The sequence below is a fragment of the Nomascus leucogenys genome, chromosome 12 (genome assembly GCF_006542625.1).
Source record: "Nomascus leucogenys isolate Asia chromosome 12, Asia_NLE_v1, whole genome shotgun sequence".
Lineage (NCBI taxonomy): Eukaryota > Metazoa > Chordata > Mammalia > Primates > Hylobatidae > Nomascus > Nomascus leucogenys.
The window spans coordinates 51933749-51951613 of NC_044392.1; positions in this window are offsets into that span (position 1 = coordinate 51933749).

Consider the following 17865-nt stretch of genomic DNA (forward strand, 5'->3'; position numbering starts at 1 on the left):
CTGTACTGATCTGTACAGCAGCCATGGAATTATGATTTGACCCACTTTACAAATGAGGAAACAGAAATTCAAGAAGGATCAATCATTTGCATGAAGTTAGTAAATACAGTGCTGAGACTAGAGCGTTGGTAATTCTGATTCTTAGTCCATGGGTCTTTCCATTCTAACTAGCTGCCTTCTGTCATACTGTTCTTTCTGACCACAAAGATTGAATGGAGACTTCTGCTTCTGGCCAAGTTGGAGTAATAGGGACCAGATTTGTCCTCCACCTTAAACAACTAAGAAACTGGAAAAAGTATTTTAGACTCTAGCTTCAACATTGGATATAGTGCAGTACTATAATAAATAAAAGAGGTGAGCCCTATGATTGTTCCAGTTTGCTGCCTGAGATTGTCAACTGCAGAGCAGGGAGGGAGGACCCAGGCAGAGCCTGGTAGTAAGTTTGAAGTCAGGGTGGCTAGACATCACAGGACAGACTAGAGAATAGGTTGCTGCACAGACAGAATGACTTGGATATCTGTCTTCAATCTTCAGCTAAGTATTGATTAGTACATGTATTTGAGGAAATTATGCAAAGCAGGGCAAAGAACTTCCCAAAAGGAATAATCTCTGTAGCTCACACAGAGCTTGCAACACTTGGTGTTTCCGTCAGCCAGAGTGAAAATCCCTTTTAATAGAGGGAGCACTGGTTAGAACAGGAGTCCCCAACCCCCAGCACTGGTCCACAGCCTGTTAGGAATGGGGCTGCACAGCAGAAGTTGAGCAGCCAGCAAGAAAGCATTACCACCTGAGCTCAGCCTCCTGTCAGATCAGCGATGGCATTAGATTAGCATTGGAGCACAAACCCTATTGTGAACTGTACGTGCCAGGGATCTAGGTTGCATGATACTCATGAGACTCTAACTAGTCTCAAAAAGTAGAATAAAATAAAATAAAGAAGCTAGAGGAAAATATGAAATGATGAAGAGTTACATAGAAGAACTTAAAAAAAGACATAATTGAATTTAGATGAAAAATAAAGTTTGAGATGAAAATACATTGGACAGGATTAACAGCAGATCAGATGGTGCTAAAGAAAGATTAATCAATTCCAAGACATGGAAATAGAAAGAAACAAAGAGAGAAAAGAAAGATACAACAAAAATGAACAGACCATTAGTCAGCCGTGGTAAAATTTCAAAGCAGCTAATACAAATATAACTGGAGTCTTTGAAGGAGAGGATAGAGAGAAAGAATAGAATATACATTATACATATTCGATATACATATGCCAAATATAATATATTGTATATGCCATAGATAAGACTATATGTCATTATTATTCAAATTTGATGACAACTATAAACATGCAGATGCAAGAAACTAAATAAAGTAAAACAATATGTAAAAGATACAACTATACAAGGTCTTATCTTAATCAAACTGCTTCAAACCAGTGATAAATAGAAAATCTTCCTTCCCTCCCTCCCTTCCTCCCTCTGTGGACCAGGCTGGAGTAAACTTGGCTCGCTGCAGACTCCCTGCGTCCGGCTCCCGTGATTCTCCTGCCCTGGCCTGCGGGCTGCCTGGGATTGCTGCCGCGCGCCACCACCCCTCCCTGGTTTTTCTCCTTTGGCTGGAGGCGCGGTTTCGCCATGTCGGCCAGGTTGGTCTCCAGCTCCTGACCTCCGGTGCTCTGCCCGCCTCGGCCTCCGGAGGTGCTGGGACTGCAGACGGAGGCTCGCTCATTCGGTGCTCGGTGTTGCCCGGGCTGGAGTGCGGTGGTGTGGTCTTGGCTCGCTGCAGCCTCCGCCTCCCAGCCGCCTGCCTTGGCCTCCCAGGGTGCTGGGATTGCAGCCTCTGCCCGGCCGCCGCCCCGTCTGGGAGGTGGGGAGCGTGTCTGCCTGGCCGCCCATCGTCTGGGTTATGAGGAGCTCTTCTGCCCGGCCGCCACCCTGTCTAGGAAGTGAGGAACGTCTCTGCCTGGCTGCCCATCCTCTGGGATGTGAGGAGCACCTCTGCCCAGCCGCCCATCCTCTGGGATGTGAGGAGCGACTCTGCCCGGTCGCCCTGTCTGGGAGGTGAGGAGTGCCTCTGCCCGGCCTCCCCTTCTGGGATGTGAGGAGCGCCTCTGCGCGGCTACCCCATCTGGGAAGTGAGGAGTGCCTCTGCCCGGCCGCCCCTTCTGGGAAGTGAGGAGCGCCTCTGCCTGGCCGCCCCTTCTGGGATGTGAGGAGCGCCTCTGCCCAGCCGCCCCGTCTGGGAGGTCTACCACGGAGGCCAGAAGCAACGTGGGGGCTGGATGTGCTGGCTCACGCCTGTAGTCCCAGTACTCTGGGAGGCTGAGGCGGGTTGATCACTTGAGGCTAGAAGCTCGAGACCAGCCTGGCCAACATGGCGAAACATATGAAAAATACAACTGTCAAACCAACCAACGAACCAAGCAACAACAAAACAGGTCTACCCTGGAGTCATACTCTAATTTTTTCTATTTTTCTCCCTTTCTGATCCTTTATCCCACTTTATTTTTCTTCCTCTTCCTTCTCCTTCTTCTTTGTCAAATAGAGGATTGAGTTATTATCATTGATCCATACAAAGTCCCTCTCTCATTTATTTTCTTTAATTCCCACCCCCGATTTCTATTCCCTGTCTTCCCATGTGCAACCTTCCTAATATGTTTGATATGCATCTTTTTGTTCATATGTACTTTTAGAAAATGTTTATTGTTTTGTGTGCAAAAAATAAAATAAAATAAAATTAAAAAAAAAAAAAGAAAATCTCAAAAGCAGCCAGAGAAAAAAGACATATTACGTACAGAGGAACAAAAATAAGAATTATGGCAGACTTCTTGTTGGAAACAATGTAAGCCAGAAAACAGTGGAATATCACTTTTCAAACACTTTTTAAAAACACGAACTGTCAACTAGAATCCTACATCCAGTGAAAACATCTTCCAGAAATGAAGATGAGTTCTTATGCTCATCAAAATGAAGTAATCCACTATACTCTATCTCTCTTACTGATTGAAACTAAGAACTCTCAGGCCAGGCACAGTGGCTCATATCTGTAATCCCAGCACTTTGGGAGGCCAAAGCAGGTGGATCACTTGAGCTCAGTAGTTCAAGACCAGCCTGGGCAACAGGGAGAAACCCTGTCTCTACAAAAAATACAAAAATTAGCCAGGTGTGGTGGCACACACCTGTAGTCCCAGCTACTTGGAAGGCTGAGGTGGGAGGATTGCTTGAGCCCAGGAAGCATAGATTGCAGTCAGCCAAGATCATGTCACTGCACTCCAGCTTGGGTAAGAGAGCAACACTCTGTCTCAAAATAAAAAACAAAACTCAGATCTCTTGAAAGAATATGAAAAGTGATTACCTGAGTGCTCCAAAGAGGAAAAAACAGAATGCAGATGAAGAACCATAGTCAAAACTAAAATAAAATCTACAATGGAGATAACTTTGCATTTTTTCTCTCCACTTTGGGGCACTTGGGAGGAGCTAAGGGTCTTCAGAGCCTGCAGCCAACTGTGGCAAGTTTTCTGACAAGGATCTCTGTCAGCTGTCTTCCTTGCACCATTTGCTCACAGAATCTCTGTCTCTGGTAGTAGGCAATGCCAGTGTTCCTGAGAAGGCCCTAAAATACATGACTGTGTTCTTCATATGCTGGGTGAAAAGGTAGCAGACACCTCTCCCTTCCTGTATCTTCTGTCATAAGTGGTTCAGTTCTTCAGCGTGAGCCTGAATTAAGGGATCATGTATCCTAAGGTGGGAAAGAAGAGTAAAATGTATGAGGGAATGTAGTGAATAATAGGTTATAGAAGTTTCCGAGGAGAGATGTCTTAGAATCCCTGTAAGGAACTCCCAAGTTGAATTCTTTTTCTTTTTTTTGAGACAGAGTCTCACTCTGTCACCCAGGCTGGAGTGCAGTGATGTGATCTCGGTTCACTCCAACCTCTGCCTCTGCCCCCACCTCCGAGCTTCAAGCAATTCTCTGTCCTCAGCCTTCCAAGTAGCTCGGACTACAGGTGCCCACCACTATGCCAGGATAATTTATATATTTTTTGTAGAGATGGGGTCTTGCCATGTTGGCCATGCTAGTCTCGAACTCCTGACCTGAAATGATTCGTGCATCTCAGTGTTCCAAACTTCTGGGATTACAGGCATGAACCACCGCACATGGCCCAAGATGAATTCTTGTACAAGTTGTGTGACTTGCCTGTGGCAGAAGGAATGAAGAAACAGCCTTGGGTTTGTCTGTTATCTTACTAAATTTCCTTTAAAAAGATGCCCCTTTGGTTCCCCACTTTAGCCAAAGTACATTTCCATATGCAGTAACTGGCAGAAAAAAAAAAGCCAGGTTCAAAAGTGTTGGGCAGGTATCTCTGGTATTAATTGAAAGTTAAAAAGAAAAATCAGTGAAAAAGTCAAGAAGGGGAGTATTCTTTTGAATGACATGAGGATAGACTATAATCAGTAAGAAGGCAGTTAAAACTAAAGTTCTGGCCAGGCGCAGTGGCTCACGCCTGTAATCCCAGCACTTTGGGAGGCCAAGGCATGTGGATCACCTTAGGTCCAGAGTTTTGAGACCAGCCTGGCCAACATGGCGAAACCCCGTCTCTACTAAAAATACAAAAATTAGCTGGCGTGGTGGTGTGCATCTGTACTCTCAGCTCCTTGGGAGGCTGACCTGGGAGGATCGCTTGAACCTGGGAGGTGGAGGTTGCAGTGAGCAGAGATCACACCACTGCACTCTAAGACTCCATCTCAAAAAAAAAAAGTAAAGCTCTGAGTAGCAATTTCATTACTCTATGTGGGATTTCATTGTTTTCTAATTATTGTTTAAATATTTATCAGGTGATATGGTTTGGCTCTGCGTCCCCACCCAAACCTCATGTTGGATTGTAATCCCCAATATTGGGGGAGGGACCTGCAGGAAAGTGACTGGATCACGGGGGCAGATTTCCCTCTTCCTGTTCTTGTGATAGTGAGTTCTCATGAGGTCTGGTTGTTTGAAAGTGTAGCACCTCCCTCTTTGCTCTCTCTCTCTCTCTCCTGTTCTGGCCATGTGAAGACCATGCCTGCTTCCCCTTTGACTTCTGCAATGACTGTAAGTTTCCTGAGGCCTGCCCAGAAGCAGAAGCCTGTACAGCCCACAGAACCATGAGCCGATTAAACCTCTTTTATTTATAAATCACCCAGTCTCAGATACATGTTTATAGCAGTGTCACAATGGCCTAATACACATGGGTTCCAATGTAGAGTGTGAGCTCTGTGAGTCTAAAGACAGTGCCACCTATTACCCAACTTACAGCACCTGGTAGTGTGTACACATACAAGTAGTTACTCAGTTAATGCTGAGAACCATGTAATCCCAGAGCTGGACTGAACATTTGCAGTCATCTACCCCATCTAATGCTTGAATTTCCTCCCTGCTATTCTTCTAAGTAGTTATCTGCAGGTCCTCTTTCAAACTCTATTCCACAGAGTTACTAGAAAGTGTCAGGGGAAGTAAAGACACATACTGGGGAGAAACAGGGGCTCCAGACCTATCACCTCTTCAATCAAATATCTCTGCTTTGGTGAGTTTTACATATTTGAGCTTCTATGATTTCATTTCAACAAAGGATTAAAAGAAGTTTCAAATGCTACAATCTACCTTATGTCTGAAACCCTCTAAGGATAGTTAATGCTGCTCCCGAGTGAATTAATAATTCATTTTCCACACAACAGCTGCTCAATCATCTATCTACCCAGTAGCCCTATCAGTTAATACTCCACCTAGTATAATACTTTTTAAAAAAGTTTGGAGGAGAAACTTTCTTATCATGAAAGGCACTTTGGAAAGTTTGAACATATCTCTTACAGAAAATGTTAATGACAGTCACCACATCTATAAATGGGAACAAATGTAATAATTACAGAAAATAGTTGTTCAGAGTTTTATATGTGTTAGAGATGGTTTTAACTACTTGCAATTGTGCATTTAATCTTCATAACCCTCTAAGATAGACACTGTCAGTATTTCCAGTTTATAAATGAAGTAGCCTAGGTTAATCACGTGCAGAAAAGTGCAGTAAATTTGACCAAGGACACACAAATAGAAGCCACATTGCTAGTATTCCAATGCAGGCAACTGTCTCCATTTTACTAATATGCTATTTAATGGAAAACCCTAGAGACCTAACTAGACCATAGCCTCACTGTGTCTTAGTCTAGTTCTGTGCCTGCCTCGTATATTTCTGCCCTTCTCCTTGCACAAATTTGCTCTTTGTTCTACCTGCCTGAGCTGCCCCACTTCAAACAGTATTTATACACTTCCCACAGAGGAACCTCCTTACCGAAGCCTTGCAGCTGGCCTTGGCAGTTCAGCCAGCTCCCTCTCCTGAAACTGCAGCTCCTCCTCCAGCACAGATTCTATAAGGTCTTTGCCCTCTTCACACTCTGAGAAAAGACAGACATGCCTGCATCATGGAAGGCTGGACGTGCTGCTGTGGTCACTGCCTGCAGGGCAGGAGGCAGGGTCTATCTCAAGGATAAAAGTATCCCCAGTACCAGGCTTTACACTGGGATTTCCATATCTTTATTCCTCAGTCTCTCAACTACTTACTCCCTGTTTTAGAGATGAGGAAAGAAAAGCCCACAGGCCAATAAGGTAACTTGACAAGATGATTCAACTGCAATGAGGCAGTCAGAATTCACATCCCCTGGGGTCTGACTCCACATCTTTTTCTTTTCTTTTCTTTTCTTTTCTTTTCTTTTCTTTTTTTTTGAGATGGAATCTCACTTTTTTGCCCAGGCTGGAATGCAGTGGCACAATCTCGGCTCACTGCACCTCTGACTCCCGGGTTATTCTCCCGCCTCAGCCTCCCAAGTAGCTGAGATTACAAGTGTGCCCCACCACACCCTGCTAGTTGTTGTGTTTTCAGTAAAGACAGGGCTTCACCATGTTGGCCAGGCTGCTCTCGAACTCCTGACCTCTAATGATCCACCCGCCTTGGCTTCCCAAAGTGCTGGGATTACAGTAAGTGAGCCACTGCACCCAGCCATGACTTCAAATCTTAAGGCCAATTTATGAAGCCTTACAGCCTTTTAAGTAAAACATGAACATAAGGGCATGAAATAATGACTTGCTCTGTGTTTGGGAAGATACTAAGAACTGTAGGACTGATGGTCCTCCTGTTTCAAGAGTTTCAATAATCCCAAGATATTTCAAAGATTTAAACATTTATCTGCATACAGCTGTGTAAAACTGTATATAGAGGAGAAAGATCCACATGATATATGCCCAAAAGCTAATAGGTGGTGTCTTAAAGGGAGAACCAACACATAGTGTTTTTCATAGTACTGTTGCAGTAGGTTTTTAAGAATTATCATCATATGATCATTACCACCATCCAAAGAGGTAGTTCCTACTCTATTACCATTACAGATGAGAAAACTGAGGCACAGTGACAATAAGTTAGATTTGAATCCAGGAAATTTGGCCCTAGGGTATATGCTCTTTAATCACTGCACAATAATACCTTTATACTAAGGTCTTAGGTAGTATCTTTCTTCTTCTCTAGCTTGAGAAATTTTTTCCCACAATTATAATGGATGAAGGTTTTCTTTTTTAAACTAGTTTTTCCACACACCAAAGCTCATCTTTTCACTTCTTTAATAAGTTGGCTTTTGGCTTTACTTTTCTATGACAGTAATTTAGACAGCAACTTTTAGCCACCCCCCACACAATGATTTATTTAAAAATAATTGTAGAAATTGGAAAGCAAACTCAATTTCAATGTTAACCAGAATTCTCTTCTAATATCCTTGTTCCTCTCATGCCCTTGTTCCCATGTTTCCTTGTCATTACAGCTTCCCTTCCTTGACTATTAGTAACAGGTTTGGGATTTTACAGTGGATTTAAAAATGTGAGAGCTAACTGCAGAGAGGAAAGGGCCAGCCCCTAACCTGGCCTGGCCTTCTACTGAGAACGGTGGTCTGTTCCACTTGGCTTTGTTTTCATTTTGGCCATATGTCTCATAGCTCTGATCCTGGACGTCCACCTGCAGTTGCTTGCTGTCTGTAAAGTTGACACTCAGAGGGAGACAGAAAGGGTGTTACAAAGTCTCTGATTTTTCTGGAAATACCCTCAATCTAACCAGAACATGAGGAATGGCTTATCTGAACTTATGTGGGAAGAGAATCTTGATCCAGGTATCATAAAGACTTTTCTCCATGTCTGCTGTTGAAGTTCACATCTCCACATATCTGTGACTCAGTTGAGAATAGGTAAAGTTCCTTCAAGGCAGATAGTGTATACTATTACTCCTTTCATCCCTGGTGCTGTGGTGCTGTTGGCACAGTGCTTTGCAAATGGGAGCTTTTAAAAAAGTTTAAATTGAATCCTGAGATGTTTTAACCAACAGTGATGTTACATGTTTGTAGAATCTGATATTCATTGCTGAGAGGGGAAAGACAGTTTCATGCTTAAACCAAGGTTTTAGTCTCTATTCCTCACTACACTCGCCCTGCAAACTTTACACCTTTGTGCCTCAGTTTTTCTGTCCTTGGCAAATTGAGAGTAAAATGCCCACTTCTACCTTTCTGAGAGTGTAGTTAGGATAAAATTAATTTTGATAGAGAATAAAGTCTGCAGTGTTTCATTTCACAGAGGAAAGATGGACAATCATTTATCACTTTGGTGACCATGCCCCTGTGGGACCTACTGTATTTCTGCAGGTGATTGGCCAGGGAGTAAACAGTAGCTTTGAATGTCAGGAATTTCTCTGTGAGGTCTTGAAAGTTCTCTTTGCACTTTTCCAGTTCAGAGTGCAAGTACTGATTGGTTTCCAGGATGCTCATTTCTGCCCTTGGACCAAAACAAGTGGTGGGAGACACTGCCATGCTGAAGCTTGTGAAGGAAGTAGAATCAGAGCCTAGGAAGAATAAACCCAAACAAATAATAAATTAAAAACAAATGCATGGATTATGGTAGTGGTTGCACTACTTGGGTAAATTACTAAAAATTATTGAACTGTACAATTATAATGGGTAAATTTTATAGTATGTAAATTATACCTCAGTAAAGTTTCTTTACATTAAACAAAGGATTTAAACAAGTCAAAAGAAAGCAGATCTGATTCATAACTTACTTTTGGGATAAACTTCATCAGCATCCCACAACTCTGAGAATCCTTAGTCGCAAAAACAAGGCACAAGGTGCCTAAGCTTAGAGTCTAAGGTACTGTCTGTGGTTCAGGCTCTGATAGGAATGCCAGAGGTAAGACCCAGTGCCAGGTAACGGTCTGGAGTCACAATCAGAATTAGAAGGTGGGAGTGTCATGGAATGTTAGGATCTCTGCCTTCCAGGTGTTTAGGCCATGTGGAAACACAGGTCTCTTCTGAAGGTCACCACCAACGAAGAGCACTGCCTCAGCAGTCATTCTCAGTATTTGTATATCCTTGTGACAATACCACAGGCCTATCTCTTTATAAAATTCAACCATATTTTCATTGTTTATTATTGCAAATGCATAGAAAATATCAAGGAATACATATTTCCCCAAGTTCTATTGTTGTCTTAAGGACTGTCATGAAGTCATTTTCTTTCTAATGAAAAATTTAACACTTTTAGATAGTCTTGACATTCTTCTTTGGTTCTCCAGTTTTCCACATCATTTATAATATAAGAAAAAAATTCCTGAATATTCTGCTCAGTGTGTGAATAATTGATTTACATGGATTTAGAGGACAGGTGCAGTGGTTCACACCTGTAATCCCACCACTTTGGGAGACCAAGGTGGTTGGATCACTTGAGCTCAGGAGCTTGAGACCAACCTGCGCAGCATGGCGAAACCCTGCCGCTACAAAAAAGTTTAAAAAATTAGCTGGGCATAGGGCCAGGCACAATGGCTCATGCCTGTAATCCCAGCACTTTGGGAGGCTGAGGCGAGTGGATCATGAGCTCAGGAGATCGAGACCATCCTGGCTAACATGGTGAAACCTCATCTCTACTAAAAATACAAAAAATTAGCTGGTGATGGTGGCGGGTGAGCCATGATCACTCACTGCAAGCTTGGGTCCAGGTGTTTTTTGCTGTAGTGAACCAAGATCATGCCACTGCACTCCATTCTGGATGACAAAGTGAGACCCTGTCTCAAAAAATAAAAGCAAAATAAATAATAGAAGGATTTTGGTCAATGTCTTAATATACTTCTTGCTTCAAACCCATGTTATACTGGCAACTTTTCCCCCACTGGGGAAGCATGTTAATTTTTTGTTGTTTTCGCTTTTTTTTAATAGACAGGGTCTAGCTCTGCTGCTCAACCTGGAATGCAATGGTGTGATCACAGCTCTCCTAAGCCTCAAACTCCCAGGCTCAAGGGATCCTCCTGCCTCAGCCTCCTGAATAGCCAGGACTACAGGCACATGTCATCATACTCAACTATTTTGTGCATGTGTGTGTGTGTGTGTAGATGGGGTCTCACTATGTTGCCCAGGCTGGTCTCAAACTCTTGGGCCCAAGTTATTCTCATACCTTGGCCTCCCAAAGTATTGGAATTACAGGTGTAAGCCACCACACCTGGCCCATGCTGGCTTTTCACTTAACTTGAGGACAAGCTTGATATTCACAACTCCTAACCCCACTCTCCTCTTCTATATGTGGGTTGCTTTGTGTTATAATCTCTATATACATATTTTCTGCTTGTCACTTATGATTTTCATTCTAACTCCACATGCTTTCTTTCCAATTTGTCACAATTGCTGAAATAATTTATGTATATCTCTTTAAATATATGTAGTTGCCACCTAATTTGGAATGACTTATAAACTGTTACTATTTTATAGTTTGAAGCAGTTTTTATGGAACACTAATGATTTGCATTGAGCCGAAGCCATTGGCCTGAGGATATATTCTCAGACAGAGCATGGTAAAAATCAAGTTAATGAGTCTGTGGCAGTGGTAATCAACAGTATTCCTGTGCAATGGGGTTTAGTGGGATAGAAACTGAGGTTTTAAAGACAAGCATAGATAGGCAGAAGAGAAGTCATCCCCTGATGTACCTCTTCATTTCCTATGTATCAATTCCTCCCTGGTTTTTTGAGACTGAGATAGGGAGACTCTTATGGAATATCTGTCCTTTCCCTTCAGTTGCCTGACTTTCCTGGGCTACTGGCCTACACATGTGTAATCATGGTCACTTCCACATTCATGACAAACAGTAGGAAGCAGGACCAACAAACTGCATACCCTACATGCTAACCTGAAACTATAGTGTGTGATAGTTTATGAGACATATCAGAAGCTATATGATTTTAGTCCTTTTAAATTTATTAAGATTTATTTTAAGGGCTAGCATATGGTCTATTCTATAGAACATCCCATGTGTACTTGAGAGGAAGTGTATTCTGTTTTTCTTGAGTGGAGTAGTCTATAGATGTCTGGTAGTTTATGTTGTTTAAATCTTTTATTTCTTTATTGATCTGCATAGTTGCTCTATCCATTATTGAAAGTTGTGGTATTAAAGTCTCTGTCTACTATTGTTAAATTGTCTATTTCTCCCTTCAATTCTGTCAGTTTTTGCTTCCTGTGTTTTGAGGCTCTGTTAGATGCATGTGTATTTATAATTGTACTCTCTTCTTGATGGATTAACACTTTTATCATTATGAAATAGCCCTCATTCTCTTTAGTAACTTTTTTTGTGTTAAAGTCTCTTGTTTATTTTGTCTGGTATTAGGATAGTTGTTACTGAAACACCAGAGGTTTGATTTAAGTCTTGCTGTTCACCGCACAGAAAGCCAATCACTGAGCCAACTAGCATTGCCAGGGAAGAAGTCTTTCATCAGGTACTGCAACTTAGGAGATGGGAGATCAGTCTCAAATCCATCTTCCTGACCAATGAAAATTCAGGGTTTAGATAGCAGGGAAGAAATGGAACTACATGCAGGAAAACAGGAATTAGGGAGAGGTAAGAAAGAGGAATTGGTCAACAGAAAGCAGGTGGTCACTTAGGCAATTATGATGGGATAAGGGGTCTGACATTCCATTGTCCAGATGTGGTACTCTGGTAAATTTCAGTTCTTTGATACTATCTGGAAGGCCCGATGGTTGGTTTCCTGAGAAAGGAACTCAGATAATACCAATGTAACTTTCTCAAATTTCGAGACTGAAAGGGTCAGTTTCTATGTTTATTCAAAAGAAATGAGAAACATCAGTTCTATGGGACAGTTGGGTTGGTTTAAAAGTCACTTCAGCTTTCTTATGGTTGCTAATTACAGAATTATGTTACATTGTATGGCAAAGGGATTTTGCAGATACAATTAAATTAACCTTAAAATGGGGAGATTATAAAAGTTGACTAATCTAATAACATGGGCCTTTAAAGTCTGGGTCTAAAGGTCAGAGGTCAGCAAACTAAGAAGTCAGAGAGATCCAAAACATGTTAGTGATTCAATGAGGAAAAAACTCTTCGTTGCTGACTTTGGTGATGGTGAGAGTCACAAATAAATAAAGTCCTTAACTAATTATGAAGTCAACAACTTCATAATTAGTGCTACCTGCAAATATGGGCTAACAATATTTTTAAATGCATTTACAATACGTAGTGAACAGATTCACATTGTCTCTGCCTGCTCTTCTCTTTCACTTTGTCCCTGCATGCTACTATGACTGTCTAGAAGGGAGGACACAAACACCAGGGCTTTGTGCAGGCTTCTCTCCTTTCCTGGAATGCTGTGGCTCTCTAGAGCCAGATAGCACTGCTGAAGGTGGCTGAGTACAGGCAACAGATGGTGTTAGAAGCCACAGGCCCTTGATTAATCCAGGCTCTAACCTTCACCCACCTCAAAGTCCTAAGAGTCCTCCTTATAGCTTTCTATCAGATTTATACAGATTATTACCCACAAACCTTGCTCCTCCTTGGACCCCTAAGGCCAGGGTTTCTAATATCTTCATCATTTTTGAGGTATCTAGTAACTCTTCTTCCTGGAGTTTCAGTTACTTCATCCCCACTGCCAAGTGAAAAGTTACCAGATGACCAGCACAAAGCCTCATATGCAAATCAGGGCTAAACAGTGACTGTATGATATTTTGTCTAGATCAGCCATGGATATTGTCAAATGTGACAAGAATATTATTTCTAAAAGTTTCACACTACAGAAACACACTAGAACTTACTTCCCACATTAAAAGACAATCTGGAGGAGTGGCTATCACATCTCAGGCCAAGCATTAATCTTTCCAGGATTACAACTTGGCTCCCAAAGTTGCCAAGCTATTGCTTAGATAAATTATTTAATCTCTGTTATACCAAAATTATTGTCAGGCACCCACAATTTGCACCTGGCTGCTATACCTCTATGAAGACTAGAATTACCTATGAGTAAGAGTCCAAAATAAGCTTTCTTAATCAATTCAGAGCTGTCTCACATACTTTTAGTTTTACAATTGATAACCATGAAGGAATTCTGAGTGGAGGTGCCCTGACCTTGAGCTATCTTTATTGCTCAAACCAATAGGACAATTTGCTAAGGCCTCAGAGATCCACTCCCTCCAGGGAATCCCTGATTTCCCAAAATTTGGTTGAGATCCAAGGTTTATTTTGCTGTACAACTCATTTTCTGGAGTTTTACTTGCTTCCAACAATGAAGGCAAGTTTTCCTGCTTCCATGATGATGGAGAGCAGGCAATTCCTTTCTGGGGTTTCAGTTCACTTCTAACAGGGAAGGAGAGTTTGAGTTTTTTCCTGCTTCTAGGATGGTATAGATCAGTCTTCAGCCTGGGCCCCATTCCTAGGTAACTAACTGAATCTGTGTTTTGTCTTGGAAATTCTCCTAAACGACTAAAGTTAAGATTAACAACCAATTGATCATAATTTCTTCTTACCATTAGAGTGCTAAGCAATCATATAAATTGTGTGATCATTAATTTTCTGAACTGTTTTTTGTTTGCATTTTTATTGTTGTTTCCTTCTTTTCCCCATTGGGTTTGACCAGTTCTATCTGACTTGATCAAATCCAAAGGAAAGTCCCAAATTATGAGGACAAGGCCTCTGAATTGGGTAATTCTCTGCAGAAAAATAAATAAATACATAATAAAAATTTAAAAAGAGGGAGAGCAGGGAAAGAAAAATAAATAAATAAATAATAAATAACTAAGCAGCCATCAAGAAAATAAAGGTTTTCGCTGGGCACAGTGGCTCATGCCTGTAATCTCAGCACTTTGGGAGCCTGAGGCAGGCAGATCATGATGTCGTGAAATTGAGACCATCCTGGCTAACACGATGAAACTCTACTAAAAATACATCTCTACTAAAAATACATCTCTACTAAAAATACAAAAAAATTAGCCAGGTGTGGTGGTTGGCAACTTTAGTCCCATCTACTCAGGAGGCTGAGGCAGGAGAATGGTGTGAACCTGGGAGGTGGAGCTTGCAGTGAGCCCTGATCATGCCACTGCATTCCAGCCTGGGCGACACAGTGAAACTCCTTCTCAAAAAAAATAAAAAAGAGAGAGAGAAAGAGAAAATAAATGTTTTGACTACCTGAGGGGCTTTATTTATATAACAAGGCCACCTTTGCTAGCCAAACCAAACTAAAAAAGCAATGATTGTCACCTCATACCCCAGGCTGCAGCTCTGTAGCTAAGGTTCTGCCCCTTTTTTCACTATGACAACCTGGGTTCGGTTCCTAAATCAATTTCTTTCCAGTTTGATATTTGTGTTACTTTTGAACATTTTTTATCCAGGGAGCTTTCTTAGCAGGATCTTTGTTGGCTTTCACTCCAGCTGTTACAGAACAGCTTGACTGAATTCAAAATCCAGAAGGTTAGACGGTATCCTGGGAAGATGGTGGAATGAGAAGCACCTGGAATCTACACAACAACTGCATGGGCAGGATCTGTCTGATGTAAATATGTCAGAACTCTGGAGCCTACTGAAGGCTTGCAACTTCCAGAGGAAGGCCCAGATGGTAAATTGTAGGTAATTTCAGTCAATTTGGGTCCTTAGCACAATAGCAGCTACCCAACACTACCCCCAAGGCAGTCAGCTTGTGTTCCTATAGTAAGCTGCTCACATCTTTCAGGATCCAGAATGGGCAAAAAAGATGCTGTCTCCAAATATTGGGGGTCTGGGCCGGGTGCAGTGGCTCATGCCTGTAATGCTAGCACTTTGGGGGACCGAGGTGGGTGGATTACCTGAGGTCAGGAGTTCAAGACCAGCCTGGCCAATGTGGTAAAACTCTATCTCTACTAAAATTAGCCAGGTGTGGTGGCAGGCACCTATAATCCCAGCTGCTCAGGAGGCTGGGGCACAAGAATCACTTGATCCAGGAGGTGGAGGCTTCAGTGAGCTGAAATCACACCAATGCACTCTAGCCTGGGTGACAGAGCAAGACTCCATCTCAAAACACACACACACACACACACACACACATTGGGGCTCTGTTCTCTAATGGCTGATTGCAGCACAGAGACAAAGAGGCTGGCAGCTACTCTTGTACCTTCCCCCATTGTAGCAAGCTCCTCACCCTAAGCTGAAGCAACTTCCAGAAAGTTTAAAGGGATGGCACCCTTTTTTCACCCTCCCTCAATTTTTCTCTTTTTCCCCTTTTGGGAGCCAGACATTAAAGGATAAAATATTCAAGAATAACTGCATATATAGGTAAAATTAGGGAGTGACCACACACCCAGGGAAAGGTTCAGGCTCAGAAAACATCTATGAAGACCACAAGTTTATACCTCAGGCTGATCTTTGGCATAGAGGCAACCTACAATAATAATAATAAAAAAAAATAACAGAAAAACAGCAAACCCTGAGGAAGGAGGAGAATCTAATTTCTAGAGTTAACCACACTAGTAGATTCAAATGTCCAGTTTTCAACAACAACAATAAAAATACATAAAAATTAAAAATGAACCAACAGAAACTCTTACTGAAAAATGCCTGATAGTCAAGTTAAGATTACGCCATGGGGGAAAAAATGAAAAGAAAAATAATAAATAATTAAAGAGAGAGAGAGAAAAAAACAACCTGCTGGATGTGCTACTTGAGAGACTTTGAAACAGCTGTCTTAAATGTGCCCAAAGAACTAAAGGAAGATGTAGCATAAGACAAGAAAATGACGCATGAACAAAATGAAAATATAAATAAAGGATAGAAAATCAAAAAAGAAAGAAAAAAGAAGTGCTGGATCTGAAAAGCAAAATAAGCAAAATAAAAAATTAACCAGAGGGATTCAAAGTCAAATTTGAAGAAAGATGAGCAGGCAGAAGAAACAGTCAGTGAACCCGAAGATAAGGCAATGGAAATCATCCAGTTTGAGGAACAGAAATAAAAAAAGATTGAAGAAAAGTGAACAGAGCCTAATTGACCATCAAGTGGACCAACATATGTGTTGTGCAATTCCTTTTTGTTGTTGTTGTTTTGGGGGTGGGGAGTAGGGGTATGGAGTTTCACTCTTGCTGCCCAGACTGGAATGCAATGGCATGATCTCAGCTCACCGCAACCTCTGCCTCCTGGGTTCAAGCGATTTACCCACCTCAGCCCCCTGAGTAGCTGGGATTGTAGGAATGCACCACCATGCCTGGCTAATTTTGTATTTTTACTAGAGATGAGGTTTCTCCATGTTGGCCAGGCTAGTCTCAAACTCCTGACCTCAGGTGATCCTCCTGCCTCAGCCTCCCAAAATGCTGATATTACAGGCATGAGCCATAGCACCCAGCCTTGTATTGTGGAATTTCTAAAGAAGAGGGAGAGAAGGGCAAGAGAATATTTGGAGAAATAATGGCTGAAAACTTCCCAAATTTGATGAAAGACCTGAATACAAACACAGTAGCCAGACAAACTCCAAGTAAGATAAACTTAAAGAGACCTATACCAAAACACATTATAATCAAACTTTCTTTTTTTTTTTGAGACGGAGTCTCGCTCTGTCGCCCAGGCTGGAGCAGAGTGGCACAATCTCAGCTCACTGCAAGCTCCCCCTCCCAGGTTCACACCATTCTCCTGCCTCAGCCTCCTGAGTAGCTGGGACTGCAGGTGCCTGCCACCACGCCCAGCTAATTTTTTGTATTTTTAGTAGAGATGGGGTTTCATCATGTTAGCCAGGATTGTCTTGATCTCCTGACCTCGTGATCCACCCGCCTCAGCCTCCCAAAGTGCTGGGATTACAGGTGTGAGCCACCACACCCAGCCACTGTAATCAAACTTTCAAAAGTCAAAAACAGAAAATCTTTAAATTGGTAAGAGAAAAGCAACTGATCACATGTAAGAAATCTTTAATAAGATTATCAACAGATTTCTCATCAGAAACTTTGGAAGCTGGAAGGACAGGAAATCAAAAGCTGCCAATGGCCAGGAGCAGTGGCTCACGTCTGTAATCACAACACTTTGGGAGGCCGAAGTGGGCAGATCACTAAAGGTCAGGAGTTCAAGAACAGCCTGGCCAACATGGCAAAACCCTGTCTCTACTAAAAACACAAAAATTAGCCAGGCATGGTGGTGGGTGACTGTAATCCCAGCTACTTGAGAGACTGACGTTCAAGAATCACTTGAACCTGGGAGGTGGAGGTTGCAGTGAGCCGCGATCACACCACTGTGCTCTAGCCTGGTTGATAGAGTGACACTGTCTTAATAAACAAACAAACAAATGAACAAAAAAAAAGCTGCCCGTGAACAGGAAAAGGATCAATAAATGGGTATTCCAAAAAGTCAAAAGTCACACAAATATCAAGCCAAAATAAACTGGTTCCCTGACTGGAAATTGAACCCAGGCTATGGCAGAAAAACCACAGAACTTTAAATACTGAACTGCAAGGTAGAGCAGATTTTATTGTGAATCCTGGAAGGGATCCAGGGCAGGCAGTTTAAGCTTATGAAGAATTTTAACTTTGTTTTTGGTCAAA